The sequence below is a fragment of the Chaetodon auriga genome, chromosome 11 (assembly GCF_051107435.1).
Source record: "Chaetodon auriga isolate fChaAug3 chromosome 11, fChaAug3.hap1, whole genome shotgun sequence".
Lineage (NCBI taxonomy): Eukaryota > Metazoa > Chordata > Actinopteri > Chaetodontiformes > Chaetodontidae > Chaetodon > Chaetodon auriga.
In genome coordinates this window covers 18,363,928-18,387,101 of record NC_135084.1, presented here as the reverse complement: position 1 = coordinate 18,387,101, position 23,174 = coordinate 18,363,928, and the positions used below count along the sequence as shown (strand labels likewise).

The following is a 23,174-nucleotide window of genomic DNA, read 5'->3' as shown; positions in this document are numbered from 1 at the left end:
ATATGATGACAGTAATTGAAACTGTGATGGTTTGGATCAGATTGCAGAACACAGCCACAATTCTTTGCTAACAGCTCCAGGCCGAGGATTTATTTTCCGTCTCTGGTTGCTGTCAGAATGAACCAGGAAGAGGACGAGAGGGGAGGACAAAGTAAAAAGAAAAAATCTCAGCAGGCTGTGGGTTTAAATCTGAGGACCTTTGGGGAGGAGCACAAATATACCTAGGCATGATATAAATCACCACTTTGCTCTTCCCCCAGCTTCATCCTTGAATTTCATCCAGTCAAATTTGACAGTGCGATTCTGTCGAACCACCACAGGAATCCTCCCTGACCTTTCTGAAAGTACCCCACAGTCAGTCTGTGGCAAAACCAGGTTGTGTTACGACTATTTAGAATTTTCTCAGCATGGACAGTCTTCATGGGGACGACAAAACACACTTCCCTCCCACAGTATGCTGCGACTGTTCGCTGATAACAGAGACCAAACATGTTTGGCAAAGCTGCTTGTGAATAATTCAGTATCAAACGTTAAGTCGACAGAACGCTTTGCTCCTATTCTCGCTGTCCCCACAACTGTTAATAAAAACATAAGAAATGCAGCCAATTACTTCTCTGGTGTGTGTGTGTGTGTGTGTGTGTGTGTGTGTGTGTGTGTGTATGATGCTCTACTGTTAAAGGTCTATTTTTCCGGTGATCTGACACATAACAGGCTGAGTAAAAGAATACCAATCCCACCTTGGAGCTACAATCAACCTTTCCCTATCAGCAGGCATTATACTGGATTACTGCGTTCTGCAGGCTTGCTTTAAAGACGTTCACTACTAGCCAGCAGATGACAAAAGCGATCATTTCACTGCTTGTTTTACCTCCCACTGTACTGAACAGTACACCCAAGGCCAGACACACACACAGTGGAAATACTGAATTTCCATGCCAATATTACACTGCAATAAAGACTGCAACCTTTTCACACTAAATTACCTCCTTTAAGGTGCAGTGGAGTCTTTCCCTCAGGGACAAAAGCAAAAATACAGTCTATATGTTGTGACAAAGTGGTATTAAGAGCCAGTATTGTAGCTGAGTCTATTAGCTGGACAGTGCAGGAGGTGTATTGTGCTTCAGACAGTAACCATACACAAAAAAAGCAGTGCATGAGAACCAGAGCAGCTGCATCCTTTAGAGAAAAAAACAGCAAAAGGATGGAGGTGTGGCTGGAAGGATGGATGCACATGTTGAAGCTAAACTCCCAGCACACTCAGGTTGGAGCACGTTCAGGCAGAAGGGTGCATCCATGTTTGGGAGTTGGCAGAGGAGGCCGGGGGTGGGGTGAATATTTTTCCCTAATCATGAATCTGGGTGTTTTTTCTGTTCCCAAGGGGGATGTGAAACCCCCCCCCACCCCCTGCTGCCACCCTCTCCTTTTGCTCTCCCTCTCTCCGTCCTTCCCTCCCCCCATGTGAGAGAGCTTACTGTGAAGAGGTGTGATTACCATCGATCTGTCCTAACACAGCCCGTTTCCTCAGCTCCAGAGCCTCTGAGCTCCACAAGGCCAGGACCACACACTCGTGCCCTTGCCCAGGGACAGAGGCTTTTTCTGGGGGAGAAAATGCGAGAAGACTGGATCCAGGGCGTCTGACGGAGACGGCACCCATAAAATATGAGATGTGATATTACACAAATATCGACTTGTGCTGCCTGTTAATCAAATTCAGGTTTCACCGTTGTCTCGTAGAGCTAATCGCGCCAGACGACAAAATTGATGACCGCATCATTCTGGTTATCGCTGCATGCGACGGTGGAATGGCAGGTGGTTAAGTGGAGGACAGGGAGACGGCATTGTGGTGGAGGTGGGGGCGAGTAAAAGAAAGTAATTATCAAGCTGTACAGGCGTGAGTCCCAAGGGTCAACAGAGTGCTGTGTGTGTGTGTGTGTGTGTGTGAGAGAGAGAGAGGGAGAGCAGGACAGCACCATTTCAATTGGATAAGCTTTATCTGTGCCTGTATGAGGAGCACCTGCCATATATGCATAAATGTACACACACACTCACATATGGCTGTGACACACCATTTGATGCATTTAAGAGCCTGATGGAAGAGGTCTGGCATTGATGCACAGCAGGGGATTAATGAGTGTGATGTTGTCGGAGTGGGGGTGTTGTCTGTCTCTTTCTCTCTCTCTCTCACACACACACACACATACACACACACACACACACACACACACACTGCTGCTTCAGTGAGCAGCGAGTTGTGAGTGACCCCAAGACAGACAAGGCAGAAAAAGAAGCTGTAGGTAGGCTTTTAAAGAACAATTAGGCAGCATGGTGACGGTACAGAGAGAGAGGGAGAGCTGCTCCTTCACTGTCATGTCTGATTGTACAGTCGACGCCTCCCTGCGCTGCCTTTACCGACAACTCCAGCATCGGCTGTGGTCCAGTTTTCTATTCTCGTCTCTCTTTTCTCTTACTCCCCGTTTTCAGAATGTCACCTCTTCCCCCGTCTCCTTTCTGCGTCTCCTCCACACCTGCTCCCCCTTGGCCTCTCGTTCCGTCCCTCTGTCCTTGCCTCATCAAGTCCGTGCTCCCTTATCTCCTCCTCTTTCCTTCTCTTCTGCCCTCCCCGCCTTCCCCCAAACCATTCAGCTCTATAATCACATCATTAAGCAGCATCACTGTATCTGTAACTATGTGTGAATAATCTGACGGTGAACTGCGCTTACTGCGCTAAACTCCTTCTCTGTCTCACCCTTGAGCATGGGAGGTGAGCTGGTTCTGTCCAAATGAGATGAATGATGGAGAGGTGGTCTACAGTTTGGTGTAAATCTGCTCCAGTGAGTCTTACTATCCTCTCAGTTGGCTGCATTAAACGTGAACTATAATCCTGCGTCCTTATAGGATATCTGATGGCACCAGTTTACATTTCCAGAGAGGGAAATTGCAAAAAAGCACTCCCATATCCTGCTGAGAGGGCTTTTCACCCTCTGTTACTAAGCAGGATTGGAGAATCGTGTCTGTGATGTCAACAAATTGACAACACACAGTTCATTTGTGTATCAGCACAATTACACAACACGCACTGGGTAATGTACATTTACATGCATATTATATTCTCTGTTCCTGTAGCCTCAAGCTACAGTATATTGTTTCTGTGCTTACATTAGAGCTGCAACTAACAATTATTTTCAGTACTGATTAATCTGCAGATTATTTCCTTGATTAATGACTAATGAATGTCCGTAAAATCCCAACTGATGGTATCATATTGCTTGTTTTGCACAACTAACACTCAAAAATCTAAAACTATTCAGTCACAGAGGACAAAGAAAAAACAAAACTGAGAAGCTGAAATAAGGCAGTTTTATTTTTTTAGTTGAAATTGGACTTTTAGTTATTCTCAAAATAGCTGCAGATTATTTTAACTGTTTCAGCTCTTGAGCCAAAAGCCCTGTTTTAGATTTTTCTGCATGCATGTGATGAATTGATATTTCTGAGATGTGAAATCTCATATTGTATCATACAACATGAATTTAATATGTCAGTCCTGTCCAGTGTGGAACATGTATCTCTGTATTTGGAGATTTTCAGATATAATGAACGATTAAATGCCCTTTCCCTACATCTCTGGCTAATGTAACACTCTACAAACCCATTGAAAAAGCTGCATTTTTTGTATGCAAGCCAGTAAAAAACTTTTCCCGTGTGTCGTTCTCCCATTTAAACAGAGCCACAAATGAGCATGTGAAGACATATGAAATGAATTCTAATATGCTTTTTTGTGAAATCACATCCAGCAGTTCCACATGGGACAACGCATCAGAGAGAGCGAGAAGGATGAAGAGGAGGGAGGGTGCACGTGGATTTGAAGAGTGGCAAGAAAGACGCCAGTCACCTTCAAATGACCTTTAGGCTTACGATCACGCTCTCTCCTCACTTCCTGCCTCTCTAATTCTCTCCGTTTCTTCTTATCTCTCACTCTCTCCTTCCCTTCACACTCTTCCTCCATCTATTAGTCCTTATCTCTTCCTCTCTCATTCTACCTCAATCTCTCCTTTCCACTGCTTTTCCTGTGTGACTCTTCAGTGCACACACACATTAGCCAGCGCCCATGTGACTGGAAAAAGGATGTAAAAATGAAGCATTGAATGCAATTTAAATCACCTGATGCTCAAAAAAAAAAAGAGAAAAAGAAAAAGATGTCTATGTCAGATGTACCAGACCAGGAACCACAACTAGACAACATGGATTTTTTTTCCCCAGTGGTAGGACAAACAAATCCCCACATAGACGGGTTTCCAGTTACGAAGGCTCCCTAAGAAATCCCATCACCACACACACATACACACACACACCATCCCCCAGCAGTAGCTCTCAGTGAGGACCCTTGAAGTGGTGGATCAATAATTAGTACAATCCTTATTACACGCTCTCATTTCCCCTTAGAGACTGAAGCTAATGTAGAACAATGGCAGCAGCATACAGTAGAGCGAGGACGCTGTGCGGCCCATTGGAGGATCCTCCATGTTTCAGGCCTGGTTTAATACGACAGAGGGCATTAAAATGGACTGATTTACTTAGTGTGTGTGTGTGTGTGTGTGTGTGTGTGTGTGTGTGTGAAGGGATAATATGATACAGAAACATAACATGGGTTGTCAAGATTTAGGAGGTGTTACTACTGAAGGATGATCTAGTGAAGAGTTGACCAATGTGCCAGAAAACATCACAAGTTGGTTCAGTGGACCAGAGCACGCCCGTTGCTGCTGACATTCTGGGTTTGAGCATAAATCACAGGATAGTATTTTTTTATGGAAATTGCATTTGAAAAAGCAGATGTTGAAAACACCGGCTCCTATAGAGAGTGTTGCATTATGGGTTGTCTGCAGCCTTCAAGTTGTAATCTTTTTAGTTTCAATCCTAATTGATTTGGCAACACCCAAAAATTAAAGCAGACTGAACATCAAACTGTGAACACCATTCAGGCTCAGCACAGAGGCAGAACACACTCACACACACTCACACACATACAGTAACTCATTCACATACATCCCTACTACTGAGACTTCTACTGGCGGTCTTTGATTTTGTCAGGTGACCGCTGAAACAGGCTGTGCTTGCTGTAGCCATTCCTCCTGTTCACATTGGCCATTAAAAGACCCTTTCCTATCAAAATCCACATTCCTCATTTGGCAAAATTGTATTCAAAAGCTTATCTGAAGCTTATATGAGGGCTCAGCAGTCTGAGTTACTCACAGACAGTGTTTCTGTGCTGAGCTGCAGAGGAGGGATCGTAACAAAAAGTGAATTTTGTATCAAAATGCCTGTAATTTTGGAAAATAACTCGATTTGACTAGGATGGAACATATAATGGTCACTGGAGGTCGCTGCCTAACAATAAGCATAAATATGGGTCATTATAACCTGCTTGCACAGTTGCACTAAATGGTCGTTTTTCTGGTTAACACAGGAATTTAATGTAATGTTGCTAGTTTGTGTTTAGTGTGTCTTTTACACTCTTTGAATGAGTGTGTATGAGCTGCTGCATGCGTGAGTGTGTGTGTTACTACAAGCTGGTCAATCGCTTCTTACCTGATTATCCTAATCTGACTCAATCAATGTACATCATATTCCCACTGAGTAAATAAAATTTCAATATATGCTACATCAATTGTCATTATTTCCAGGAACAGAAGCCTGGCAGCCTCCTCAAAGTCACGCTCAGTGGCGGTCCAGCCGGTGGCCATCTTGATGGTGAAAACATTTTGTAATACTGGGAGGAGTTCCCAATGCCAATGCAATTAGCTGAGGCACGCATGAGTGCTGAATTCATTAACCTCCATCTATTATGGGCTGGTGGGGAGGGGAGGTGCAGGAGTAGGTGGGGGGGAAGGAGGAGGGAAGCAACACGCGTGCCGGCTTTGTTTCAGCCGAGCCAGAAAGTGAGTGGAGGGTAATGAGACAGAAAGGGAAGAAATAAAGAAGAAAAGGAGAGCAGTATATTCAAACATGCACTGGTCTGATGTTTTCTCCCTTCCTGCCTGCCCACAGCCAGATGACTCCTTTCCCCACGGTTCACTTTTCCTCTTAGGGCCAGGCAGACTCTTGGCTTTACCACTGTTGCCAAGGGCTTCCTCTGAAGGCAGCACGGGGCTGAAATCCAATTTCAACACCGCCATCGGCCTTCCAGCAGTCATTTCAAAGTCTTGCTTTAGATTCACTGCTGTGATCCGGATTCAGACCTCTAATGAACAGCGATGATGGAGATAAATGATGATGACATTCACCGCTGACGAGCGGGACGTGCTGGTGATCTTTGGAATTTTTAATGGAGTCGATCGAATTTCACTTTCCCGTCGGAAGCTTGAAAGCGAAACTTACAACAAAAAAAAAAGGGCACAATATTAGATTTCAACAACACGGTCAAGACACAGGTGTTCACAGCTGAGGAAGAGGCGCAGAATTTCCTTGGAAGATGAAACACTATCAGATTAGACTGGAGAATAAGCCTGTGGGAAACAAAGCTAGCACATGGCCCATATAAGCCCTGTGAGAGAAACAATAGGTACTGTAGCGACGCACACTCTGTGTACCAGAATGATGTGTAAAATTGGGACTCGGCAGTAGGAAATCTATGCTTTGCTGAGCTCTCTCTCTCTCTCTCTCTCTCTCTCTCTGTCTCTCAGGGAATCCATTGGGGGCTCCTGGCTCTAGATAATGTCATTAGAAGTAAAGCAGCTTGGAGACTTTATGTAACAGTGTAACAGGGGTTTTCCCGTTCAGCTGACCACTGCGGCTTCGGAGGTTTCTCTGACTGTTTCTCAGGTGTGCTCCCTTCTCTCCTCCTCGTTCTCAGTCTCTCAGGTTAGCATCCGACCAATTCCCATGTCGATAATGGTAGGAACTTCAACTCCGTCTGTGCCTCTTTCCTGACGATACGCACTACAAGCACGCTCATGCGCTACACCAAGTTGTTAGGCATCTGTGGCAGGGATGCCTCCCCAGACACCCCGGACTCCATTAGGCCGACACTGAACTGAGTGCCGTCTGATAAAAGCGGCAGGCCTCACGTCTAACTACTCCTCATCTCCCTCACATGCACTTTGTTGATCTCCTCCTACATTTTGATGCGGTTACTGTGGCTGTGTCCAAAAAATCACTCCCTATTTAATATCACAACCCGACCACCAAGACTCATGGCATCTTATAGGTGCAACATGTGCAAACTGATGATCAATAAGAGACCAAAATTACGGCTCACTAAACTACTCAGGAAGTAGTGAATGAGTGAAAGAGGGACAGACGAGGTTTGCATTTTCAGTGATTTTATGTTTTACGCTCAAAACTCTGGACTGGGATCTGCTATCACTCCCAAACTGACTGATTAGCAGATCCTTTGATTAATGAATTAACACCGAACAACACTCATAAATAATAATTAAACATTCATAACTTAATTGTTAATGTTTTGATGAAACATTGTTTGTAAACAGCAGGCAAAAACAGGCTCGTATTGTCTTGCATAGTTTACAGCAGTTCATGACACATACAGTTATGCACCTGCTTGGTGACTAATGCAAAAAAAAAAGAAAAAAAGATGTTCGGATGGGATGGAAGACATACCACTCTGCATTTACAAGTGCTCTCTGCAAACAGTTTTGTACCTGCTCTGCCATCTAAATATAGTGTTTGTAGAGCTGTGAAAGCAGTGACTCAAAGCAGTCTGTTGCACAATTTGCACCAAGACAGCAATATCAGTTCAGCAAGGAGACAGAAATAAAGGGTTTAAGGCTGAATGATGGAGGGAAACTGTTAAACACAATGTGAGTTTTCTCAGTGATTATTTGTTTTTGCCTGTGACTATAATGTCCTCTTATCTCTTAAGGTCTTTCTGCATGTGTCAGTCTTTTGTCATGTATCTCTATAAGTTGAACATCCATCAAAATGTATCGTGATTTAACCAATGAGGAGACATTTTAACGTGCAGTCATGTGAGCTTGTTGTTTGCTATGTCAGAACTTATTCAAACAACTAATTAGGCACATCAAAAGGTGTTTCAATCTCCCATTAAGTGCATCAACTCTTAAAAAAACAGACTTTTTGGTGAAATTTAGGAACTTTTTCGAACTTTGCCATTTCCATCAATCTTTTCTGATGTGATGCTTCAAAAAACACGTAAAATATACTGATAAAAACACAGCTTTTAAGTCTGTCTGAGACCTGTCAGCCAGTCTCATGTTTCGTGGCAGTAGGAGAGCCAGCGACACGGCTGAACTTAAGTTTAAGGAATAAAAACACAGTAAAAGAGTCCAAGGAGGGTTGAATCAAGGGCACCTGGACTTGAAAATGTTTCTCCTTTCATCCAAATGGCTTCACTCTCACAGACTGGTCGGGAGCTCCAGGTACTTAACCTCTGAGGAGTCGTTTCTTCACAAACATCGCAGCGAAAGAGGTGTGTGAGCAACACAACTACTGTGCATCTGTGTGTGAGTTTAAAGGCTGAAGGTTCACATTCCTCAAGTAAACAACTACTGACAAACAAATTAACTTTCGGCTTTGACTTTTGTTTTGGGACAGTGTATTATTCTAAGGCAGCAGCACGAGCCAAACAACAGCATTAATAAATAATAAAAAAAGTCAAAGAGAGAGATGCGTGAGTGGCCAGAGAGAAACCAAGCCAAAAGTGAGGAGGGAAACCAGAGGGACCAAAAGAGACAGAAAGACAGAGAAGGCAATGAGTGCGAGGACAGAGGGAAGGACGCAGGGCAGGCCGAGGTGAGAAGAGAAAGTTTATTATCTTCATGGATGCTACTGTGCACAATCCAATCAATACAAGCCTCTCCTCTGCTCATCATCCCTGTCTCCTGGTCTCCTCTATGAAACATGACCCTTCATGAGAACTATAAAACGTAATCCCATACACATCAGCATCTCAGACTCATATAACTCTCACACACACATGCACAGCAACACAGAGGAGAGCGAAACACAACGTGTCCCCTCTCCTCTGTACACACACCTAAAACATACCTGACTGCTCAGACGAGCGGATCCATAAATTCACTTGACCTTACGAATCTTCGTTTCTTTCTTTTTTTGGTTTGGAAAAGATTAGGCCGTGATAGCTTGCTTCTTGTCTATGCTGAGGTCAAATAACGTTGCCAGCAGCATAATTCAAAACCAGGCACCCCAGGGCACGAAGTGCAGTAAATGTCACCGTTATTGAATAGATCTCTCACGGTCAAATCTCCCCACATTCAATACGCAGAATGCAATGGATGCTCTCTCCAAACACTAGAATAGTTCAGAGGGGGAAAATTTTATTTCAGTAACTGTGGATCGAAGCAAACTTTTGCTTTCGTTTCCATCAGCAGGAGCTTATAATTAGCTGTGATCTTATTGAATCCCTCTTTATTTTGCATGAGTTTCTCCCACTGGCCTGTCCAAAGTAAAGAGCCGACATGTGAGAGAGGAGGAAGAGGAGGGCGACCCACGTGTATTTCAGTTCCTCCTCCATCATACGAAAAGCTTTGTCATCAATAAATCAGTCGTGTATGCATTATACATGGCTGTCTGTGCATCCAAGCACACACGCAGACAAACACACACACACATGAGCAAGAACGTGCAAAAACCCACTAAAGTACTCACGCAGATCCAAAACCATGATCAAGAGAAGAGAGCCTGAGAGGAGTCTTCTCCATCTCGACCTATGTTTGCCCCATTTCATAACATGTGTTCTTATTGAAAATGCAAACATGGCCTCACACTCTTCACCAGTCCCAGAATCCGTCTTATTTGGTGTAGATCCCACAACAAGGTTGACTTACACCTTGGAAGGGAAGATTAGCAAATCATGCCCCGCACAGGATGTTAATGACACCACCAGCTCATTTCTCAATAAAACAAGGAAGGCAAATATTGAAGGAAGCCCCGTGTGACGTAGTTTTTTACTAAAGACGCACAATATTAGGAAACGTTGAGAGAGTCAGAGGCAGGAAGGCGAAACGCTCCATGTGTCCCTACAGCTCGTCTCCAGATGGGCAGCTCAGATCATCACGCACAAACAGGTGAAGTTATTTTTGACTTCGGCATCACACGTAGAAAGACCTATACACACACACACACAAACGTATGAAAACACTTGCATACCGACAATTAACACACACACTCCCAGATGTAGAAACAGAGAAGCACCATCTCACACACACATTCAGCACACAAGGTCAAAGATGCTCCTTAAAATGGAGAGAAGACTGAACATGTGTCTCGATTTATGCGCAATGTGAACATGTGTGAACACATGTGTAACGAGGCAACCTCCAAACCCAGTTGATCTAGGCAGTCAAGCTGAGAGAGATGTACAGATGCACACACACACATACACAGAGAGAGAGAGAGAGAGAGAGTCACGCTCCAGTGATGCTAGTGGAGCGGAGCAGATGAAGCCACCAGCCAGTGAGCCAGCCAGCCCTCGTCTGTTACCTTTCTCTTTTGTTCCCGGGACGCTGCTCTCCTGCTCTTCCTCCGCTTCTCCTTCTCGTCCTCTATCGCATTCACATCCACTTCCCCCCGATTCTTCTTCAATTGGGAGGCCGCGTGAGCCATGATAGGCAAGAAAAAAATGAAGAAGCACCACACACTACACACGCGTGCCTCACCTGAAATCCCAGAGAAGTTCAGGGGCTGTAATTGACAAAACCGGGATCTCAGAGGAAAAAATCGGGGTAGAAAAGGAAAGGGGGGGAAAGGGAAGAAAAATGCCCTCCTTGAAAAGGAGAATGGAGAAGAGTAGGGTTTCTTTTATGTGTGAATGTATATCCTGTGTGTCCTTTCTTTTGGTTGTTGCTCTGGTCTGCTCTCTGTCTCTCTCTTTTTTTTTTTTAAAGTGATGGAAAGACGGGAGAGAGGAGACAGCGGCTTCTCCTTGTCTCCTCTTCCTCCTCCTCCTCCTCGTGTGTCATCCGCTGGCAGTGTGAGAGGAGCACGTCCAGGAGAGGTGAGGACAAACCGGATGGAAAGAAAAGAGACACGAGCATCACCAGCACAGAGGTGGAGGGAGGGAGGAGAGAGAGAGAGAGAGAGAGAGAGAGAGAGAGAGAGAGAGAGAGAATAGAGGTAGAGGAGGGAGGGTGTGAGGGGAATGGTTACTACGGCAACCACGCTGTTTCAGTCCGTCCTCCTCCGTGCTCCACTGTGGAGACCAGTGTGTGTGAGTGTGTGTGTGTGTGTGTGTGTGTGTGTGAGAAAGAGAGAGAGAGAGAGAGAGAGAGAGACAGACAGACAGACAGACAGAGAGGGTGTGTGAGTGCATGAATGAAGCAATAGCATCAGTCGGGAAAGGAAAGCAAATGGTGGCAGGGAGTGTGTGTGTGTGTGTGTGTGTGTGTGTGTGTGTGTACACCTCCCCACCTCTCTGCTCTGACCCACGTGCACACATGGACACACACTACCAGCTGGAGTAAAGGATGGAGAGAACATGCTAAGTACACGGGTGAAGACGAGGGGGAGGCTGGAGAGACTGGGTGATCTTGATGGTACCACTGCACAAATATCACACATAGCCCCCTCCCACTAAAACACACACACACACACACACAGAGTTGTGTTTCTATCACATCAGAGGACATTATATTGACTTACACACTGATATAGTCACTGATGAAATGAAACGGAAATCTGTAAAAACATTAGAATGCGTTCCCCATACATGAAAACCTATTGATTGGATTGACTGAACGGCCATAAAGCCAATCACAGCCATTGGCTAACCCATCACACTGGGGAAGAACAAACGGTCATATGGTGCATGCATGTGTCACTCCCTGCTCTGCACCGGATCGTCCTCATGTTTCTGGGTAAAACGTGTCTTTTAAGAGACTGAAAGGTCTAAAACGAATGCTTAACACTTTGGTGTGTTGAATGCTGGTGTATATGGTGTCTTTGGTGTGAAAGGTGTGATGGTACAGTGTACATTTTGAATTCAATATTATTTGTAAATGGTGGTGAAGAAATTTTGATTTGGCATGCGATGGAGACTGGAATGGGGACTCAATGCGTCCGAGTCCCACCTCTAGAATCTGCCCCATAACCACTTCTTGCCTAACCCTAACCCTTCACCCTAACCTTAATCCAAACCTACAACCTAAAATGTAATGAATTACATTATGGGGAGTTGCAAAATGGAAGAATGAGACTGTAAACAGATCTATGTGCCCACAACATGAGTAATACATGCCCAGACACACATTCACAAGAACAAGGTAGCTATAACTGATGATATTCAGGTTCACCGGTTTCATTGTTTGGACTTGAGAATGTGCTTGATTTGTGTACCTCAAAAGGCATGAATCAATGACTGAATGAGTGAATTGAAAACCATGTCGAAAACCTATCAAGTCCATGAACCAAGTGAAGTAATGAATTAAAAAGTCGAGGAAGTGAATGTATATTTCCGATTTCTGAGCTCTCAGTCCTGTGCTTCTCTAACCCCAGTGTGGTCATCCCACCATCTGGGTTCATTGACATCATGATGGAGAGGTCAAACAGGACCAGGGAAGCTTTTGTTTCACCAAATCACTCGGGTCTTTGTTGAATACAGAGGGACAGAGGAGGAGGAGGGGGAGGAGGAGGAGGGAGAGACAGGAAGATCTGCACAGAGAGGGAGAGACAACAAAAGCTCCTGTTTGATTTTCTGTGGCTGAAGGGGGAGAAAAGAGACACAGAGGAGGAGAAAAAAAACGCGTCTTATTCAGGATGTTCTGCCCATCAGCCGTGCTCACGTAAGACATGGCAGCATGGGAACAGACGGAGCACGCAGCGGCCATCTTTGTGTTTCTTTCCCTGCCTGCCTGCGTGTCAGAGGCACCTATGAGCCTGGCAGGGTCCTGCTGACACAGAGAGGCTGCCTCATCACATGCCTGTCTGCTTTTCTCAAAATCCACTGTACTTGTTCACGGCTCTAGCTGCACATATGGGATAAATGGGAACCATATGGGGAAAAGCCACGAATGAGAGGAGATGATCGGTCACTGCTGCTAAAGAAAGAGGACAATCCTCCAGGGACAGATGACAGGTTTAGCTGGTGGACACCAGTCATGTAACGATATGAGCGTGAAATTCCCCTTTCTCTTCCTCAAATATATTCATCCTCCACGAACCAATTTTTCTTTCTCTTCAACCCCAAACGCAGCCACCGGCACAAGGGAGGATGAAGCTGACTTGCAGCCCCCATCATGCATCAGGGGGTGTCACATTATGCCAAATTATCATGCGGTTGCTAGGCAAGGGCCGATGGGGTGGCTTCAGGGAGAACAGGATAGATGGATAAGGAGCGTGGAGAGGTAAGAAGAGGGATTGGGGAGGCAGGGAGCAGGGGGTGGGTACATGTGTGCAAGTGCATGTAGATGCATGGAGAGGACAGGGCATGTGCGCACATGATAAACAAACCGCTATTCTGAGGAGAAAAACCTTTGTCCGAGGAGAGACATGCAGAGGAATCATAATGAATGAACCGGAAATTACAATCCTTGAATCTGCAGCTGAACAACAATGTTGTGTAGAAACAGTCCAGGAACCGACGTCATTGTGCAAGAGCAAGCAGCTCGTAGCTGCCAGTCCTACTACCTTCTCAAAAATTCATTCATTGATAAAACTCCATTCACAGTCCGATAGCCAAGAGGAGACCCGCGGCCACACTCGTAGTAAAAGCCACTGCCAAGGTGTCTATATTTCAAACACCAGCATTTTGCAGGAAAAGAAAAATCACGACTACTACAATAGAGCAGAGTTGGCTGGTGGCCGGTGAACTCTAGAAGTGGCCGATTATTGGATGTTTTCCACCGTTCTCCAGGCACCATGCCATCCACGCACAGCCAAAAAAACACAGCCATTACTACAATGGGAAATCACAAACAAAGAAGAATATTTTGCACAAAATAGTCACAGAGAAACTAATGTCAAATCAGAGCATTATCGAGATGGTTATCTTCATTTAGTAGGAGCGTAGCTATAATTAGAGCTGCAACGACTACGCGGTAAAGCCATTGGCAACAATTTTGATAATTGATTAGTTTAAGTCATCTTTTTTTTACTGTTGCAAATATGAATATTGGCTAGATTATTTGGTCTCCTCTGATAACTTTAATAAATCTTGTTTTTGGACTGAAACCAAGTTGTACTAGTAGTAGTAATAGCAATGTAGTAGCAGCACTCATAGGATATTGAGGCTATCAACCCAATTTACACAAATCAAATGAACGGTTGTACGTATCTCACAATGAATATACAAGCATGGAAGTAGGAAGCCGAACTTTCCAACCCTCATATATCTTCAGATGCCCCTGAGACCATTTTGTCAGTCTTTCATCTGCGGTGAGTTGCCTTGTCCTGAGTCTGTGGAACCCACTGCGGCAACTCCCGTGGGTGCAACATGACCAATCACAGCATCAATCTCATTGGCCTTTTTGACCTCTGCAGCCACAACAGCGTGTCCCCATACACACACAAAACCAGGCCAAGCAAAGACAGCATCTGGAGGGCTGGAGCTGGACAGGTCACTGCGAGGTTACACCATAAGCAGCACACAGGGAATTACACTGATACCTTTAACTGAGGGATTACAGGCAGTTTTTATAGAAATAGTTTTTATGAAGCTAAGTGACCAGCTTTCATCTGAATCTAACTGCCCTTTTCTTTCACTGCCCACGTCATGCTCAAGTTCCTGTGACACAGATATGAATATTGCTTCACTGTGGTCATTTTACTGCCTCATCTACATTATTTATGTATATGCACAAACACAGTCATCATGCTGCAGGAAGTCTAGTGCAGGGATTGTAGTTTGTGAGCGGATAAAGTCACAAACTGCAGTGCATGTGCTGTCATGTTAAATATCTGTTTTGAGGTAAAATAATAAGCGGTGAGCCCTCTGTGGTCCAACAGGACTGGACCCATTCTTTGTACTCTGCTGCCCTCTAGTGTTCAACAGCATCAACAGTCAAAAATGTGCACAGTTGGTCTGGTTTAGTGCATCGAAATAAGAAAGCTGTTTTTGTTACATTGGAAAAATACTGTAAGCTCCACCAATCTGTCACCTTAAATGGAACTGTGATAAAACAGCACCAAAATAAGGTTGGAATTCGGCAACCTAACCTAAAACCTAAAAATGGCATGAGTGCTTTTCACCTGTTCTCCAAATCCATAACTTCACTCATATAAGGATTTCAAAATTTTCAAGATTGAACATTTTGTATTTTACCTCTCTGCTTATGCTTTCTCTCACTGGATTCAGTGAAATGCAAGTATGTTTCTGCTACACCAGAGAGGACCTGAGTGTGATCTCTGTGTCTAAACCTCCTCCTTTCCTCCTCTCTGCCGGTCCCCAAGAGCGGAGAAATCTTTGTCTGCTCTGACTGGACTGGAAACGCCTCCAGGAAGCAGAAGAAAAGGAAAGGTATGAAAGGTGCAAGGTCAAATGGCAAGTGCTTCAGACTGATGGGAAATCCACCCACACAGAGAACCCCCTAACACCACCTACGCTTGGCCTCAGGGCTAATGCATCATGGGGGGATGTGGTGAGAAGAGGAGGTGGGGGTTGGACAGTAGAAATTGGGTTTGGAATATCATATCATAAGACCGCAGCATACAAAGAGAGCGTTTCAGAGGAGAGAACTCTGGATGGAGTAATTGCCTACGAGAAAGGAGAGGTGGATTACGAGAGCAGGGCAGGGCAGAAACAATGCAGAGACAATTAAGAATCAGACAGAGATCAAAACAAATGAATCATCAAGCATCAATTCATATTCAGTTCCACTGTAGTTCTGCCTGCCTCACAGAACCACACGACGCGTGAAGGATGTTTGCAGCCTGGACATTAAGGCCACAGCTGAAGGCAAAACAGTCGCTGTGATGAGGTTTGTTTTTACTCTCTTCATCATTTACATGTGCACTCTGGATCAACTAAACACAGAAACTGGGTCTCACTCTCACACACACACCCATCATCTTCACAGTCTCACACCTTGTATTTTTCTTATCCCCTTCGATATCTGCCTCGTTCCTCTTCTCCATCTAAATTACTCTAATGTCTCCCCTCCGGATAAGCAAATTGTACCATGAGACGTGCGCTTTAACCCAGTTAGCCACCAGTAACCTACCTAAATGTGTGTCACGACCAAGCGCTCCCCTTCAAACCAGACCAAAATGTCTTTCCATGGTTTCCCCACTGAGGGGCAGACAGACATTCACAGTGGAGGGAATAGGCACACACACACACACACACACACACACACACAGAGCCAATATACACTATCCTTTGAGGTGGGGTCTTAAACAATGATTGACTGTAGGGGGAGGTATGGTTGTTTTTTTTTTTTTTTGGTTAGCAGTGAATGCATATATCTCGATAGGCACTAAAACAAGACTATCAGCAAGTTCACACTCAAAAATACACATAATGTGGGTCACAGTGAAGCCGCTCAATGAAGTAATCAACAACAACAACAAAAAAAAAAAACAATGAAAATGTGGTTGCAATCCAAAGAGGGAAGGTCACAGATGATGATCAATAAGATTGAAAACAATCCCCCGTATGAATCTGCATAGAGAAACCCACTAGAATTTCAAACAACTTCAAAGCAAGCTTTTAAAAAATTATGATTCATGCAGCGTTAACGGTGGAGCAGGCAGAGTGCCAACTGTCCACTGCTCTACGTTCCAGGTTACCCCAGGACAACCCACCGGAGGCAAGTGGGATTTACACATGAAACAAAAAGCGATTTAAAAGGATTTATGTTTCTATTACACCAGTGGAAGTGGTGTGCAGCCAAAGCCCATGAGCTAGGTCTCCAGGTTTCACATGACTTTATAAAGCCTCGGTTGTCCAACATTAGCCACACTTTCAGGCACTTTAAAACCACAATCCAGTCGGGTGGAACAAAGCAGTCATATTTACAACCCAGAAACCACTTGCAAGCAAAAACGGCAATATATTTCATTTTGAACGACCCACGAAAGGGTTCATTTCACCTGACAACAATGAGAAAATACAAGAACAACTGCTCGCATCCATGTTATCGGCCATTTCACCATGAAGCTAGTGTTGTGGAACGAACCTTAGCCACTATGAGGAAAAAACCAGAAACCATAATCAATAATTTTAATAGGCTGAAGCTTTTCTCCGACAATATCTCCAGGCTATTGCCACGACTTGAGAGGGATATCCAAACAACAACACACAAACGCAGCCTGTTGATCAAGAATTTCCGGTAACCAACGGGGAGTTAATTTCTTGGCTGAAACAAGTGGCGCTCTGACTGCGACGGCTGTTCAGTGGGGGAAGTGATCCCTTTTCTGTCTTACACAGAAATGGCAGCAGAAGAATAAACAATTTCACGGTCTGTTGGGAACAGTAATACACAACCTCGCGCAATCAAACCCAGTTTCTTCCTATTCACAGGCTGCTTTATATTAGCACACCACACTGCAATAAGTCATTTCACCACGGGGCAACACAGCCGAGCGGATCTTAAAAGCAGCAATATGTCACACAAAAGAGCGAGAAACAGAATTGGTCATCTTGATGCTGGCGGTGTCTAAACTCTGCAGGGTAATTATTCAAAAGTGATGCAAAGTTTCCATTATAGTGCTCACAAAAATGTTTTATGGTTCTGCTGTTCAGATGTGTCTCGTAATTCAAAGTACATTGTTGATGATACAGTACGCCCGATTACATTAAGTTGTCCTGGAAATGGAAAGAGTGATCATATTTGTGGCTGGGGAGAAGCCTCAATTTGGGCATTAATAAAACACCATTTCCTGATGGCAACCGTTTAGACTCGGCCTGAGTGGTTTTTAATTGAAAACATTAGGAAAGAACTGCAGCGTTTACTCTGATATCCTGAATTTAATGGGAGGGCAATAAAGAAAATGAAGAAACGGAACAAAACAAGGAAAAGGAGGTGTGGGTCTTTGACGATGTGTATCTTAACTGATGGTGAGAAACAATAAACAGAAAGAGAAACAGGTGAATTAGGCAGAAGGAGGTACATGACTGAGGCCTCAAAGGTCATGCCCCTGTCATTCCAGCCAATCAGACGCCAGATCCAGAACACAAACCTCGAGGAAATGACTTGCAACATGGTGACTGGTTCCTCTGACAACACAGTCCCTGAGCAGTTATAGAGTCCTCAGGAAGTCTCTGGGAGGCGAGCTGGTGGGATATTCTTGACACACAGGAAACATCAAGAAAACAAAAGTTGCCATGGTTACTGGAGGCTGATTTGCTGACAGGGGAATGAGGAGGGTGTTAAAAGACTGACAACTGCAACAATTTTCTCCATAAATGCAACACATACTCACTCATGCTCAGTGAATGCAAATGTGCTTCAGAAAATGTGTCACTGGTTTTGGCTTTTTAGGCTTTTGAGTTGTGTTGTTTCGTCCCCGTGTTTGTCATCAATGTTGTTGAACCTCACTGTGAGTGTGGATTTAAGATGTTATAAGTACCATTTTCACTGAAGTATCATTAGAGTAGAATATATTTACATGGATTCCAGGAATATAGCTTAGAGCATCGTCCCATTTCTTATTTAATAAGTTAGAAATAACACAAAAACTGATATAAAACAATTTATAAGGTTTATAATTCTTTTAGATCTCAAGTTCAAAATTGAACACGTGGTTTTTTTGTGCATGTGGTAAACTTAAAAACACCATTTTCAACTTTAACACAAACAGATGGTGTGTTCATAAGTGTTCGCAACCGACGGAGTCCGTTTTCCATAACACAACTGTGCATTTTGTTCTACGAGAAAAAGTCTAATTATGTAGTAAAACTGCACATTATACCATGTTGTGAAAAACTTCAGTATTTTGTTGATTATTTAAAAATAAATCCTGTAATTGCAAAATCACAAAAAAATAAAGGGAGCTGCAAGCGGTGTCACATTTGAATTTTTTTTTTTTTAATAATGAGACAAAATGATGCAACCCAAACAGTTAGAGATTTTTAGGCTGTACTTTCTGTACTGTGCTCTGCGATTTGGAGTCTGATCAAAGGCGAGCACAGTGCCTTCCTCCCATGCGAAGCAGCAGAAGCCACCAGCACCATATGTGTGTGCCCATCAGTGGGTCCACATGCCATATGCCTGAATGTGCTGGTGTAATGCTTTCTCTGTGCCAATCATCTCACTGTCCGCTCAGCAATCGGAGTGTTCATTAGTGCAGTCCTGGGGTGGAGGTGTGTGCATGGCTGTGTGAAGATACATATATATCTATATATAGATATATATAAGGAATCTGTACTGTGCATGAGTTTGTGACAAAGTTGAAATGTGCAGGAGCGTGTGAAGCCCTGTGTGCTTGTGCAGGCTTAACCTCACCAGACCCTGTCACTGGAATTGCAGGAGTGGTGTGTTTGTGCAGCCTTGTTACTCTCCCTTAGCTGCTGGGCAGTGGAATATCCTCCCCAGTGTCGAGTTACCCCCGTCATGATGGGATCACAGAGATGTGCCAAGAAGCACTCCGCCGAGGGAGCTTCGCTCACTCTCACACAGTACGCCAGCCCCACATCAAAGTATCATCACACACACTTGCACAAACACACAAAGCAACCACCTGAACAGTACAGTCGGATCCAGAGAGCCCTTAAGTCAAAGCACAGACAAATACATTTACACACACTTATACACTCACATTCAAATGCCTTTTTTTTTTTTTTACAGACGAAAGGTCAACTGCCACTTGAGCATTTGCAGTATTTTTTTGAGCCGAGAGATGTTGACCTGACTCTAACACAATGTGCACAATAATCGTCATAGAACTTGCATCTATTATGTGTATACCTCTCTAAATATTGGGCAAATATACTTGAGCCAATGTACTGTTGAAGTGATTTAAAAAGATACCGGTAAATGAACATGTAAAGACAGTCAGTAAGTTGCAGTGAATATCAGGTTTTGCAATGAGATACATGCATGTTGGAGCAATGCTCAAGTAAAATAAAGCCAAATAACAAACTGTTGGATCAATGCAACTTTTTCTATTTTTAGCAGTATCCTCAAAGCAATGTGACTTTTAAATACTCACTCCTATCCGTTTCTCAACGCTATCAATTACATTGCTCTGTTAATCATGCCAAACAGGTGGAATATACGGTACAGTACACTTTGGGAACAGTCCAGCAGACAGAGTTTTATGTGAAAAGCTTTTTCAGAAGTCGGCCTTTGAGTTCAGTGTAGACTACTCCTTTCAGCCATAAATGTGTTTTCAAACATTTTCTTTTCCACTGCTCTCTGGGAGCAGCAATACTTCCTGAACATGATTCCCATCAAAATATACACATGTAGGGTGCAGAGTGAAATAAAGCCTACCGACTGGAATGAAGTTTCAGTAGTACTAACCTCTGGCCTAGTAACAGTAGCAGCTAGGACGTTTGATCACATGCAGGCTTCGTTTTTCAATCACTGGAAAGAAGAGGCCGAGTGTCGGCCAGAGGTGCTAGCCATCCAGACAGCCGGCGTGTGCGGCTTACTCTTGGTAATGGAAATGTAGTACTAGTACGCTTAGCTCATCCCATTTACCATATTAGTGTTGCCAAAAGGTTGAAATGCTGTCTGATATGGTATCTGGAAATGAGAGAGTGTGGAAAGGTTACAGATTGAGTTTAGTGAAGTTTTAATTAGATGCAAATCAGCTAATTGTGTTTGCACGGTGAGAGCCGAGCAGCAAACTCTGTGAATTGCACATGCGGGCATGCAGACATACTGTACATGCAAACGAAGTCTGGGTCACACGCATCCAATAACCTCATCTTTCTCACACCTTAGCAATGATCAGCCCGCGAAGTCACACACACGCACACACTCCCTGGATGGTTTGGATCCTGGGCACAGTGCAGGGGAAGATAGAGGTGATGTAAATGTCAAGTCCTCTTACAAACCAAGTTGAAGACTGATCCCCAACATTTCCATCCCTATGCCCTCTACCACTCATATATGTAAAAAAGACAGACTTTTATTTATCAAAATGTTTGTCTCAAAGTAAAACTACATGTTTACACTAAGTTATTAAAATATTACATTAGGTCTGGGCCAAACAGTCAACTGATCCTCTGCCATCATCACAACAGTCACACACACTATCACACACAGGCAGGGTCCCTAATTAACACCCATCGAAGGCCAAATGCAGGTTGATTGTCCATACTGCCGAAAGTACAATAAAAGCTTTGCGAGCAAAAAGCCAATGAGAGTAATTTATCAAAACATTTAGAGCCTTAGAGATGCTAAATGTGTATTTTAAGGAGTGTCAATGTGAAGGATTGGTTTATTCTAATTATCATAATAGCCCCTTGTGCCTGATAAAGAAAAACTTATTCAACTACACTATCTACTGCCCAGTGAAAGCATGTTTGAATTTAGCTACAAACATAAAAATATTTTTTTAAATCTCGCCGGTTTGCACCAGCCTCAGTGAATCAGGGGGTAAGTCTTTATTTGCTGTAAATGGTCTTAAATGTGCAAAACTAGAAATAGTAATTAATATCTATCATACATGCATATAAAAAGTATAAAGAACACATTGTCATATGCCAAATTGGTCGACATCTTCCTATTACAACTGAAAATTTTGCCTTAATACATCAGTGAAACACCAAAGCATCAAACAATGAACATATATGTTGAAATGCTGATACAACTCAGACACACTCTGCTGATCAGAAACCCATCTATATCCAATGTTGTGATGGAGTTTCATAAACATGGAGCTGCAAACATCTCATCCTAGGTAGCTCCGAGAACAAAACCAATGTCATTCTGTGAGATAAGTCATAGGCAGCTAACATCACAGAGGGGCTATCATTCACTCTATCAGTGAAAGCAATAAGGCACAGAGACAGAGAAAGAAAGGAAGCGAGAGAGAGAACTTATCAGCGTTCTCCCCCATAAGCCATAAAGCTGCGAGATCTTGCCAAGTCCGATAAGCAACATCCAACACTCCCCTCTATCTCTCCTACTCATTTCACCCCACCCAACCCCCTCCATGCTGCTCTGTCTTGACAGCTGGGGCCCGAGTCCCACATCAGTGGAAATTTCCTGAAATGTCACTCCAGTCGACGGTCTGAGTGATTGCATAGCGTGGGGAGTACTGCTGCAAAGGCCATACACAGACATACACACAATTCTCCCTCAGCCCATTGTCCCGAGTCCCCACATGATGGCTGTCACCCCAACTCCAGCACTGGGAGGCAAAAATTTGTCCAGCCATGCGTGTGTCTTTCTGTCTCAAAACCCCACCGTGACTCGCCTCCCTCAACCCTTTCATATTGTGTGCTCACCTTCTCATACTTAGAGTTCAACCTGTCATGGTAAATTAGCCAGAGGCCAGAATGAAAAGGTGATGGGTCAAAGGGGAAACAGGAAGTCCCTTGGGCCAGTATCCTCTATCAATCTATGCCTTAAAGGTTAATGTAATATAAAATTGGGAAATTGCCTTTAAATATTGGAATTCAATCAGACTAACCACACTGAAGTAAAGACCACGAACAAGTGTGTGCTTTGAGCTTAAGCTAACATGCTAACACACTAAAAATGAGAATGTTTACATGCTGATGTTTAGCAGGTGTAATGTTTACCATGTTCACTGTCATTCTTTAGCATGTTAGCATACTAAGCACAATGCTGAGGCTGATGAGAATATCAGTTTTGTACTTTGTCATAAACCAAAGTATTGTACAAATTAAAATTTTGACCTGATGAGAAGTCTGATCAACATAGTCATTTCAAAGAGGGCGGGAACGTGAATGCCTGCACAAAATCTTATATTCATGGGTATACACGTAGTTGTAGTTGAGACATTTCACCAACAACTGTGAATCTCATGAAATTTAGAAGATGATCAGTGGGGTTTTTCCTTAAGAGAACATGAATGTTTATACAAAATGTAATGGCAATCCATCCAACAGTCAAGATATTTCAGTCTGAACCAAAGTGGTGGATGTTGTTAGGATGCCTAAAAATGAAAATTAAACAAAATGAGAGTATGACCATGCAGTTTTATTAGATTGAGTGCAATCTTACAAAAACATACATCCTGGTGAATTAGATCAGGTATTGCATTAGTGTGTTTTGCCTCATTAGCTAACAAGGTGTAACAAAGACAGCCATAAGGATCCTGCCTAG

General features: G+C 43.7%; 1 protein-coding gene across 39 annotated transcripts in view; it reads right to left on the bottom strand.

Annotated features, from left to right (window-relative positions):
- Positions 1-23,174, bottom strand: part of LOC143328042 (ankyrin-3-like) — a 125,633-nt gene that overhangs the window by 83,806 nt on the left and 18,653 nt on the right. The gene's annotated exons all lie outside the window — the stretch shown is intronic.